At 35.6% G+C, this 12,500-nt stretch overlaps 1 protein-coding gene across 1 annotated transcript in view; it reads right to left on the bottom strand.

Moving 5' to 3' along the window:
* The window catches only part of LOC136839004 (uncharacterized), a 146,439-nt gene extending 139,131 nt beyond the window's left edge, over nucleotides 1–7,308 (bottom strand). Inside the window, exon 1 of the mRNA XM_067104684.1 lies at nucleotides 7,053–7,308. The gene's annotated coding sequence lies outside the window, so the exon portion shown is untranslated. The remainder of the gene's footprint in view (nucleotides 1–7,052) is intronic.
* Nucleotides 7,309–12,500: the final 5,192 nt, after the last annotated feature.

Below are 12,500 nucleotides of genomic sequence, written 5' to 3'. Positions count from 1 at the left end.
TAATCATTACTTGAAGTTCTTTGCAGCGCCCCTTCGGCACCTAGCTGCAACCCTTTTCATTTCTTTTACTATACTTTCGTTCATAGTATCTCTCTTCCATCTTACTTCCCCTCTCCCCACCTCTAACAATTGTTTCAACATTATTTTCAACGCTGAATGACCTCATAGGTCCCAGTGCTAGGCCTTTGGCCTAAAGTTTATATTTCAATTCCAGTTCTATCTGTATCAAAATAAACACCTCTTCATACACGTGCAGATTTTGTAAAGAATAGAGAGAGAGAGAGTCCTTGGAAAGTCAGGACATTACACCAGCAAATGACGTCACATCCGGCACTTCTGGTGAGTACTTTCCGGAATCCTGCAAATGGAACAAAGGCCTTTCGCGCTATTTCGCAGAACAAATACACACTGACACCAGGAAGTTGGAAGATATTGTAAATAAAACACAAAAGTTTATCATGCGTAGCAACAATAACAACAACAACAATAACAATTGCAACATTAACAACCAGCATTCATAGAAGAGGGAGATTTTGATGTGGATGTGAAAAATAAGCAAAATGAACATTCAGCACTCGAATGATACAAATAGATTTCATATCCAATTCACATTTTCCTGTAGGAAAGATGTGTAACCTGAACTGTTAGTAAAGGATAATGGAAAAATTCAAGGATTAATTTGTTTCATGCGCCCAGTCACGTCTCAGCGCGTTAGGCTACTATACATCCAGTGCCCGCTTGTATGTCTGTCTCTCGATGATATAACGAAAAGGAAAATTTATTAGGGCGTGATACTACAATACCGAGTTGCTCATGGATACTGCGATACTTTAGCATCCTACAGTCAGTATATCAACTATGTGAGGGGGAACGCTGAGTTCCCACTTTTTCCTCAGACAAAGAGCAGAAAAGATATCTACAAAAGAAAAATAAACAGCTCGGAGTATGTCTTGATATACCATCACCAATCATACAAAGGGTAAAATCTGAAAGAAGACAGGAATTTTTAAAATCGGACTGTCACTTGGCAGAAGAGCACCCAACACAAAACGGATATGACAGGTTAAAAATGCGTAAAATAATAACACTGCTATCTCTCATTAAAGCACAGTCAAGTGCAAAGATGAGATTAAAACCAGAATAAGATTTAAGAAAAAACTGAGCTACAAATTGCCTTCACATCACACAACCCAGTTTAGCATAATAAAATCAAAATTTCACAAACCTCAGACACCAGCACTAGACCCACAACCAACGGTAAAATCAAAACACATTTTAAAAAAAGGGTGGGAGGGCTATAATAACAGAAAAAATAAAACAAATAGGAAACGGCGAAGCAAAAGGGAATTTTAATCAAAACAGAAGGCTAAACAGACAAAAAGAAGCACAAACCAAACAGAAAACGATGAAACAAAAGGGAATTTCAAAAACCCGGGCTGCAACTGGATACCGAGTGCCGGCGCCGACGCAACTCATCGCCATATTACCAATTCACCTACGCGTGTTGCTCCGCCTAAGACGGCGGCTGACTTTTTCAGTCGTGGGCGGCGCATGACGTCAAACCAGTATTGATGGGCGTGATGGGAAGACGCTTCAAAGGGCAAGATCTTTTTTACCCGGACACGGATGTTTGTTAGGATACCACACTTCCAGTTTTCAAATGACGGTTATTGCGTCAAAATTTAATTCTTTTTTTTTTTCCAGTTATGGTCACTCTTTGGATGTGTGCTTAACATATTAATGACCATTTTTTAAATTTTTCATGATTTTGAGGAAATAATAATAATAATAATAATAATAATAATAATAATAATAATAATAATAATAATAATAGTGGACAGTTGCTTGACACACTAATGACTATTTTTTTCGACTTGTTTCGTATGATTTTGGATTAAATAATAATAATAATAATAATAATAATAATAATAATAATAATAATAATAATAATAATAATAATAATAATAGCGGACAGTTGCTTGACACACGAATGACTATTTTTTCGACTTGTTTCGTATGATTTTGGATTAAATAATAATAATAATAATAATAATAATAATAATAATAATAATAATAATAATAATAATAATAATAACATGCGGAAAAGCGCCGTCTTTTGTTTACGCGTGGATTCCGGCCCAACCATCTTCAACGAGCATGTGCAACCTCAAGACTGGGATCCGGCACTCCCATTGTTACCCGGAATTCACAAATTACGGCACTAAAATGATTTTATTAGCGCTGCCATTTCACCCTCGTTCTCGCTGGCATTTTTTTTCCAACGATGAAACATGAGCGGGAAAAAAATTTGTTTCTTGATTACGTCAGCACAAAAATATATCGTAAACGCGAGGAAAAATATCCTGACAAAATTTTTATGCAAATTGGTTCGTATTTTTGCTTTGCTTGTTTCTCTCTCTCTCTCTCTTTCTCTCTCTCTCTCTCTCTCTCTCACACACAGACGTACAGACAGACAGACACACAGAGACACATATATTATATATATATATATATATATATATATATATATATATATATATATATATATATATATATATATATATATATATATATATATATTTCCAAAATGGAAGACTGCGGTATCTGCAAAAATACAAAACTGAGAAAAATGGTACATACTCCCTTGCCTTACCACTGCAAATGAGACCCCCCTAAATAGTCGTGGAAAGCATTGAAGAATCATTCTGAAACTGCAGTAACTTGTGTATTAGTGTTTCACGAGCCCAGTATGTGGCATATCTCAATTTAGAAAATTTTGCAGATACTGTAGTTTTTCCATTTTAGGGCAGTATATCAAGTGTGTGTATATGTATATATATATATATATATATATATATATATATATATATATATATATATATATATATATATATATATTATATATATATATAAAAATGCATGTATGTATATATATACATATATATATATATACACACACACTCATATATTGTCATCCAATGTGTCCATTATCACTTTATAAGAAGTCGTGATTAAACTTTGTTGATAAAAGAAGTGATTCAAAGTTCAGATCTTGTCGCAAGCAGTGACCTAAAACACCGTGACACGAATGGACCACACCTACTGATTTTGCATGCCAGTGGAAAAGTAATCAGGTATTTTTAGACAATAAATGTTTGTGCGTGAGAGAGAGAGAGAGAGAGAGAGAGAGAGAGAGAGAGAGAGAGAGAGAGAGAGAGAGAGGAACACTTATGCGCCTAGGTATTCGTATACCTTTCTGAATGGTTGGATGGGAAAAATAAATCATCACGTTTAGGATGAATTTCTGTTTTTGTAGTCGTGCAAGAGAGAGAGAGAGAGAGAGAGAGAGAGAGAGAGAGAGAGAGAGAGAGATTAACAAATGTTATATTCATTGCACGCCGGTATTGTCATATATCTTAGTAGCAATGCTATATAAAACGTAATACATAATTATATATTCGTTATTCTTACGGCAAATTGTTTCCATTGAACCTCACTGCTTACTTGAGGTACCCGGGATTGCTCAGATGACGTCACGCATGTTTATTTACAGAGATTTTTATTGACATCAAGATCCACAAAAGTAGAGGCTTTATTATTCAGGTAAAACATTTTGATTGTTTGTTTGTCTTTTTTAATACACGATTAAGCGGATATTTGATGGTGGATTTACCTAGATACGGAAAATTTTTGCTATGGTTTTGAATACTGATTAAAAAAAAAGGGGGGTGTCTGTCAAGAATGAATCAAATAATGACTGAATTCCGGGACTAATAAAAATCTAGACAAAGTTAAGGGTACAAGATTTTGTTGGTAAAATGGCTCAAGATTATGCTTAGGATCGAGGTCCGGAAATACTTTTTCAATAAAGCCTTCTGGATGAAACACGGGTTGATGGCTAGTCTACTAGAATGCCACTCGTGGTGTAGTCACTAGTGGAAACTATTCAGCTTTGAGACGGTTTGCGTTCTATTTAGGCTCTCCTGTTAATATTACAAGTGTAATAACTTCCACAAGTTTAACCCTGCCCTATGTGTACCTTAGTTTTACCAGACCACTGAGCTGATTAACAGCTCTCCTAGGACTGGCCCGGTTAGACTTATTTTACGTGGCTAAGAACCAATTGGTTACTTAGCAACGGAACCTACAGCTTTATTGTGGAATCCTGAACCATATAGCGAGAAATGAATTTCTATCACTAGAAATAAATTCCTCTAACTCTTCATCAGCCGGCCGGAGACTCGAACTCGGGCCTGGCGAGTGCCAGTCCACAGCTCTACCGACTCGCCCTCCTTTACACCATCATCTTTTTCGGAAGTTGTTACAACAGAGCCTAAATAGAACACAAGCCTTCGCAGAGCTGAAGATTCCACTGGTAACTAGACCAAGAGTGTCATTCTGAAGGGCTATCCATCTAATCCATGCTTAATCCGGAAGGCTTTTATATAACAGAATATTTCCGGATCGAGATCCAAAACGTAATCCAAAGCCACATCACCAACAAAATTTTGGATCCTTAGCCTCAGAATTCAGTAATTATTTGATTCACTTTAGGCCGACTTAAAAAATCGACCACTAAATATTTGCGTAATCCTGTATTCAGAACGACAAATGATCAAAATGTTTTACCTTGATAATAAAGTCATCTAGTTTTATGGATTTTACTGTCAATAAATTTCTCTGTAAGTAAACAAATGTGACGTCATCTGAGCGATACCAGGTACCTCAAGCAAGCGAAGAGGTTCAGTGGAAATAATTTACATGAAACTGAGAGCATCAAATGGCACCTACGAACGGCACTGAATAAATTGAGCCCACGTACTGTACAAGCAGTATTGATCTCTGGCTTGAAAACTGTGAGTAAAAACTGAGAGAGAGAGAGAGAGAGAGAGAGAGAGAGAGAGAGAGAGAGAAAGAGAGAGAGAGAGAGAGAGGCATATCATACCATATAGAGCAAAACGAGTTCAACGATTGCGAATTTTTTCATGTAGGCTAAAGCCTTCTCTTTTTGCTTCACGAATAAATTGGTAAATGAAAAACTGAGCTACTGGGAAATATACCCTGTTTGATAATGAATTTATATATATATATATATATATATATATATATATATATATATATATATATATATATATATATATATATATATATATATGGCTTCATTAATTCACTGGCAAATTCCTCAACGTCTTCAGTGCTTTTTTTAGAAGACTGAAAAAGCACTGGAGACGATTAAAGATTTGCCAGTGAACTGTGGAAGCAACACGTGCATTGGCAATTGAAGAAAATGAAGGAAGGACTGTGTTCGCAAACAAAACATCGATTAACATCTGATGCAATTGATTTATGGTTACTGAAACTGGCGTCACAAATATTAACCTCTGAAGCAATGAATTCAACCACGGACGTTCTGTCCACCTGGGAAATTATCTAATAAAAAAAAATTAAGTTAAAATTACCGAATCAGCTGAAAATAAAGTTTGGCAAGAGTCCCCTCTCCGTTCCCTCAAGGAGACCCATTGCCGCTAACACCAGTCTCCCAAGGTCAGCTGCAAGCTTTGACTCAACACAAAAAAGAAAAATACTATGAAACGACTGTGCATTGAAACTGAGTAAAGACGGCACGGCAATGACTGACGGCATTCGGAGCAAGGAAATTCATTGGCCATAATATATAATAAAGAGCTGGATTATTCAAAATAAATGAAATGAGCATTCCGAAAGAAGGCTTGCCAGGAAAATACACGTAATGGAAGAACCTGAGAGAAAGTACTACAAATTATCTTTAGCTCTATATCACCCATAGGCCTATCTCCATACCAAAAAAAAAATTATCTACGCCTGTGGTCACGAGAGAGAGAGAGAGAGAAGTTATCCTGGTTTTTTTTTTTTTTTTAACGGATATATTAAAATGAATGGGTGGCAAAGCCTGTACTCATCACGTGGTGAAAGAACTGGAGTTATGTACCAGCAGGAATAATAGCTGTGACTCACCTTACAAGAGAGAGAGAGAGAGAGAGAGAGAGAGAGAGAGAGAACCAGTACTGAATATTTTGTACAGCAGTACTCAGTTTGCAGTACATCTCTCACTAATTAAACTGACATTAATAATTAAACGGCTAAACTGACGCGATTCATTGCGTCAGTTTTCGTTAGGTTAACTGAAGTATAATGATTCACTGTTTCTAATTGGGATTTGAGGTTCCCAACAAACCCCACCTTTCTCTCTCTCTCTCATATACATACATACATACATAAACATATATATAGTAAGAGTTATATATATATATATATATATATATATATATATATATATATATATATATATATATATTATAGTTATATATATATATATATATATATATATATAGAGAGAGAGAGAGAGAGAGAGAGAGAGAGAGAGAGAGAGAGAGAGAGAGATTACACCTATTCATTTTCTTTCTTCAAGTAGGCTACTGTATGTACCACCTAATTATCATTATTCTTGGGGGTCGCAGCAAGGATTGGAGAACGCAGTTTCACCCTAAAATCCTAGCAATTGATCGGAACTGTAATGCTTTCTGGAACATTTTTATGTATAAATATATATATATATATATATATATATATATATATATATATATATATATATATATATATATATATTGTACATGTATATCTGTCTTGGTGTGCGTTTGAAAATACATTACTCCCAGCACATTCACAAAAGAACACATGAGTTGACTATATGGCTTATGTGGGGTGAACATTTTGGCATACAGTATGCATGGGAATGTTTCATTCTTAGTTGTCTGTTATCGAATAAAGTACTCAATAATGATATATGACAAAAACATAAAAAGTTAAATTAAATAACAAACGGCTGATATTGTAACGACCAGTCAACAATTTAGCCAAATTATCAAACCCAAGCCAAGAAGCAATAGGTTACACTCTCCTATACAAACTGGTTTGTGAAATTTTACTCAAATGCAAATTAACTGCTTATAGGTGAAAATGGCAGCATTTAAATTACCGAGTAAATGAGAACATAAAACTTTGGGATTAATTACCTCTTGATAACGTGGAACATCCTGTGAAAAACGCGGGAGATTTTGAACTGGGTTTAACAAAACTGTTTATATTTTCAAATTGAATGTTACAATAAACGATCCACAACGTCACCAGTAAGCAAAGCCAACCACTTACAGAATACCAAATTACTAAAAAGTCAGCCAACAGTGTAATCGGCGATGCGCACACACAAAGTCGTTCGAAAATCGTAGTGCTACGACGCGCACGGAGCGATGGACAAAATACAACTGATGTGACGTTTACAAAATCAAGCGACGGCAGCGAAACTCCGAGAAGTCTCACCTGCAGCTAACGACACCACCTCATGACGTCATGGATGTGTTTCCAGCGTTCGAAATATAAACTATTTTTGCCGCTTGCAGAATGGTTTCCTGATCTTCCAAATATTACATGCTGGTAAATTTGTTCTTATGCTTGATTAAACTGCCCATGACCAGAGTACAGGACTTTCTTACTGTTAGAGAAAACTGTAACATTTAAGATATGCCAATCGATTACTCCAAAGCTTATCGCAGCATGGGTGATCATTTTACAAGAATATCCCTCGCTTCCTTGGATATCCTACGCTTCTGTTGAGGGAATCCCATACTATGGCATCTCCTATGAAACGAAGAACGCTTGAACTTTCGTAGATGGAGCATAAGACTCATGGCAAGACAATTCGGAGCTCAAGTTTCATAGTTTTCTAAGAATAGGCTCGTTTATTTGGATCTAGATGACTTAAGGTGAGGGGCATTACTGCCGAAATTCGTGACGTCGAGTTGAGAAAAACGTTGTTTCCGGTGTGATGATCCATTCGCTCACAATTTCCTTCACGTGTTCTTACATAATATGACGTAAAGTAGGAAGAAACTTACACCAGTGAATTATATCTCATTTCCTAGAAAAGACCACGCACTCTCTAATCATATATATATATATATATATAAATATATATATATATATATATATATATATATATATATATATATATATTATATATATATATATATATATATATATATATATATATATGAAATCATCAACACACAATCACGTGTGGAACAGAACCCAGGCTTCCTCAGGTCTCTCTGGGAAAGCAAGGTTCCAACTTCTTTTTAGACTTGTATGGCCCAGTGGTAACGCCCTTGCTTTCCACCTGAGAGACCTGGGTCTGGATCCTCTGACGTGAGTCAGAAATTTATATATATATATATATATATATATATATATATATATATATATATATATATATATACTGTATATATATGTATATGTATATATATATATATATATATATATATATATATATATATATATACGTATGTATGTACACTGAAAATCCTAAAGAACACTGCTTCACCTTTGCCAACAATTTTGTTCAACTGCTTTTATCTGGCCGTGTCTGTACATTGATTCTGTTTCTGAACTGTGCAAAGTGGGGCAGTTTTCTGTGTATCTATTCAATCGTTTTTATTTCTTTTTTTTATTTCATCAAAATAAATCCTCATAGCTTGATGGAAGAATTTGTAAACGTGTATCTTGGAAAATTATTTATTCAAGTCCGGGCAGCCAAGTGGTTGGTATGTAATGCTGGACGCGGAAGCAAAATGATGTCTCTTAGCGCAATCTGAGACGAATAAGTAATTTCATCACCGAGTATCATATTTCCTTCAGTTATTTACCAGCAGCTCTGAAGGAATGGGGAATGAATCGTATTGTTATTCATTAATTGTAAGAGATTCTTCATGAAAGTTTTTGCAATGACTGTTTAAGTCACGGAATCAGTACTGTTGTATTTCTCTTTTCTCCCTTCTCTCATCCTTCGTGCGCTTCTCTCTCTCTCTCTCTCTCTCTCATGTTCTTTTCCCTCCTTACTCTGTTTCTTTTTTTCTCATTCTTTTTCCACTGTCACATTCTGTCACTTTCTCTTCATGTTATGCTGTTTTTCTTTTCCCTTGTTCTGCTGTTCTCTTCTTGTTTGCCCCCGGTCTGTTACAGTTCCTCATTGGACAGGTGGGTATCGTTCTCAGCTAGCAGTCTGTTGGGCCCATGTTCGAATCTCCGACCGGCCAATGAAGAATTAGAGGAATTTATTTCTGGTGATAGAAATTCATTTCTCGTTATAATGTGGTTCGGTTCCACAATAAGTTGTGTCCAGTTGCTGGGTAACCAACTGGTGGTTCTTAACCACGGCAAAATAAGTCGAATTTCTTCCGGGCCGTAGGAGAGCTGTTAATCAGCTCAGTGGTCTAGTTAAACTAAGGTATGCTTAACTTTTTCCTTTCCTCCATGCCATAATTCTTAAGATGTGAGTAAAATGAGGAAGGACTTGGTTTAGATTAAGCTGACAGTGTGGAGAAAGAAATGAAGGAGATACAAAATTGTTTATCTACCTAAGGAAAATATAAATCATATAAATAATTATGAATAATCGTATCTATCAGGCAACTGATGTTGCTCGTGGTTATTCAAACTTCAGTAATGAACTGAATGTATAAAGAGGATCGATCTAGCATCGTTAGGGTTTCATGAATAACACAGACACCGGGTGATTTCATAAGCTTGGAAGATGCTATTTTTCCTCCTTGATAGTTATTTTCGCGATTTATGATAACAATGTTGGCATTCTTTTCCAAGTTTAGCAAAGAAGCAAATAAACCTGCACCTATATTGCATTCGTTTGTACTTGCGGTTATGAAATAAAATCAGGATATATATTTCATATCTGCTGTATCGCTACTGCAGGTTATGTATTTGTTCAGATATTTGTCTCTGTTATGATAATAATAATAATAATAATAATAATAATAATAATATAATAATAATAATAAATGTTTCATTGGCCTAGCTGTGGATTGTCATGTGGGTCGTTGCAGTACCAATAGGACCGTTTCCAAATGTACCATGTACAACCCATGTCTATGAAGATATTGATAAGTTTGACGTCGATGAACTTTGGGATGTTTATACTCATGAACTGTCACCAGAAATTAGCACTTAATAGTTACAGTTGAAAGTGATAAAGAACATTAATTGGGAATCTTATCAGTCCAGCCGCTGGAAATCCTTAAATAAATTCTGCACATGTGTCGGTTTCAAATACAGCAGCAACAATTCCGCGAAAAGGATTTGGTAAGCTGAAAAATCTTCTCATCAGGAAATTAATAAACAGGTTACTATCACTATTATGAATTTGGAACAGGCCATATTCCCAGTACAAGCGAATTGAACTCATAGTAATTACTATACTAATTACTCTAATTGCTATCAGGAATCCAGTACACGGTAAAATTGTTTCAGTATATTGGAATGCACAAAAGGACTGTTAAGCCAACTCTCCGTCATGGAAGTGAAGTGTGGATGTTGAATGCAAATGAAAGAAAACTGTTGAAGCTGTTAAGATTAACCGTCTGCGTAGTAAATGTGGCGAGAGAAGAATGTAAAGGATAAGAAAAGTACTGTAGATATTCTGAAATGGTAAAAATTTAATGAGACGTATTTCAAGACAGATCGGTCTTGGAGGAAGATAAATGGGTAAAAAACGGCTCAATTAAGGTGAAAGCAAAGTGTGTAAGGGGTTTGACCATGGCCACGGTTTGACGCACTGCTGATGAGTCTTCTAATTAGGTGTGTGAAGTGACTATTTATATGGTGTTTTCTGCGTATGGTGTTTATCCACGATTCAGTAGTTAAAATGTGAGTTTAGCATTGATTAGTGTTTTGTTTTATCTCTGGAGACATCCTCCCATTTGAGGAAAATGGGAAGACAAACTGTGAATATTCCAAGTGGATTTTATCATTACTTCATATTCCATAGAGCCCATATGTGACAAGTGAAAAATAGAGAATAGCGCACCAAAGAAAGCAACCAGTATAAATATTTATACAGCCTCAAAGGCCTGCCAAAAGCAAGCTAATCAAATTAGGTGATGACGTAAGTTTATGATATAGATTAAACAGAATGGTTAGGGCTCATAAAGCTACCTCAAGTGACGGAGCAACAGACGGAAATGAGAAATTTTAGACGGTTCTTGAACCTGGAGATTTTATCTCAAAGAGCCGCAAGAATTTAGCCTCGTCTCTGATGACTGATTGGCCTGTGAGTCGGGTATGGTCTAGAAAATAATAGTCCTGGTGCGAACCTCTGGATTCTTCCAACCAACAGAGACGAATTCGCTTCGACGGCCAAGTCACTGAGTAAAGAAGTGCGGCCTAACTCTCAAAATTATCACAATGTTCGTCTTAAATTCATAAGTTTCAAAAGTAGCAGACAAAATCAGGTCCACCTCTTGGCACAATTCATATTTTGGTGCAATATGAGCAAGATACTCAAAGAGCCTAGTTGTTGAACAGATTATATGGATATATCTTTGTGGTTGAAATGATCATTTCAGACCTCAAGGTAATAAAACTTAGCATTTTACCACATTCTGCGTAGATAGTTATTTCGAAATTACTTCGGAACTTAATTGTATACGAAATCCAGGCAGAACTGAAAAACGGAGCGCTTTGGGGCAGTTTATTTGAGTATCGACATTATTTGTCATGAGAAGGCAAAAGTCACATGAAGTTCCATGTGCATTTGCACATACATCACTTTATATATATATATATATATATATATATATATATATATATATATATATATATATATATATATATATATATATATATATATATATATATATATATATATATATATATATATATATATATATATATATATATATATATATATATATATATAAATATATATATATATATATTCTTCTTCTTTTAACGTGCTTTTTTCCCATTTGTATGGGGTAAGCACGATGCCTTCTTTTTGAAGGACTTTGGTTTGGCTTTGGGGTAGACTTTGTAGTCGCGATCGGCTGCCCTGCCTGTCATCGCTTAGACCCCGGTAGCCTATGTACATGTATTGTACCAGTCACCTGCACCATTTCTCCCAGCAGCGAGAAGACGTTGCGCGGTTAGGTCGACAGTGTGAGGTGTCTGTTATGTTTTTAGAAGATGTTGGAGTGGCTTTGTTTGTGTGTGTATTAGTCTGTAACACCCACTTGCTTTTAAGCAAACCTATCCATTGATTACATACATAATCCTGGGGTGTCTACACGGATAGCAAAGTGTCCGCCTCTCTAACTGGTTGGCTGCGGATTTGAACCCGCGCCCCAGACCTCTAAGAAGTCTGAGGCTGCTGCTCTAACCGACTTGGCCATCGAGGCCCTATATATATATATATATATATATATATATATATATATATATATATATATATATATATATATATATATATATATATATATATATATATATATATATATATATATATCCCTTCTGACAACTCTCTCACCCATCCCTTGGGTAAGCTTTAACCTTCCTTTGACTGAGTGATCTGCCCGAGGCCTTAATTCCAGGTGCCATCCTACAGAGATTAATCCTTG

The sequence above is a fragment of the Macrobrachium rosenbergii genome, chromosome 1 (genome assembly GCF_040412425.1).
Source record: "Macrobrachium rosenbergii isolate ZJJX-2024 chromosome 1, ASM4041242v1, whole genome shotgun sequence".
Lineage (NCBI taxonomy): Eukaryota > Metazoa > Arthropoda > Malacostraca > Decapoda > Palaemonidae > Macrobrachium > Macrobrachium rosenbergii.
Note: the sequence above shows the minus strand (reverse complement) of the source record. Positions and strands in the feature narration are given on the sequence as shown.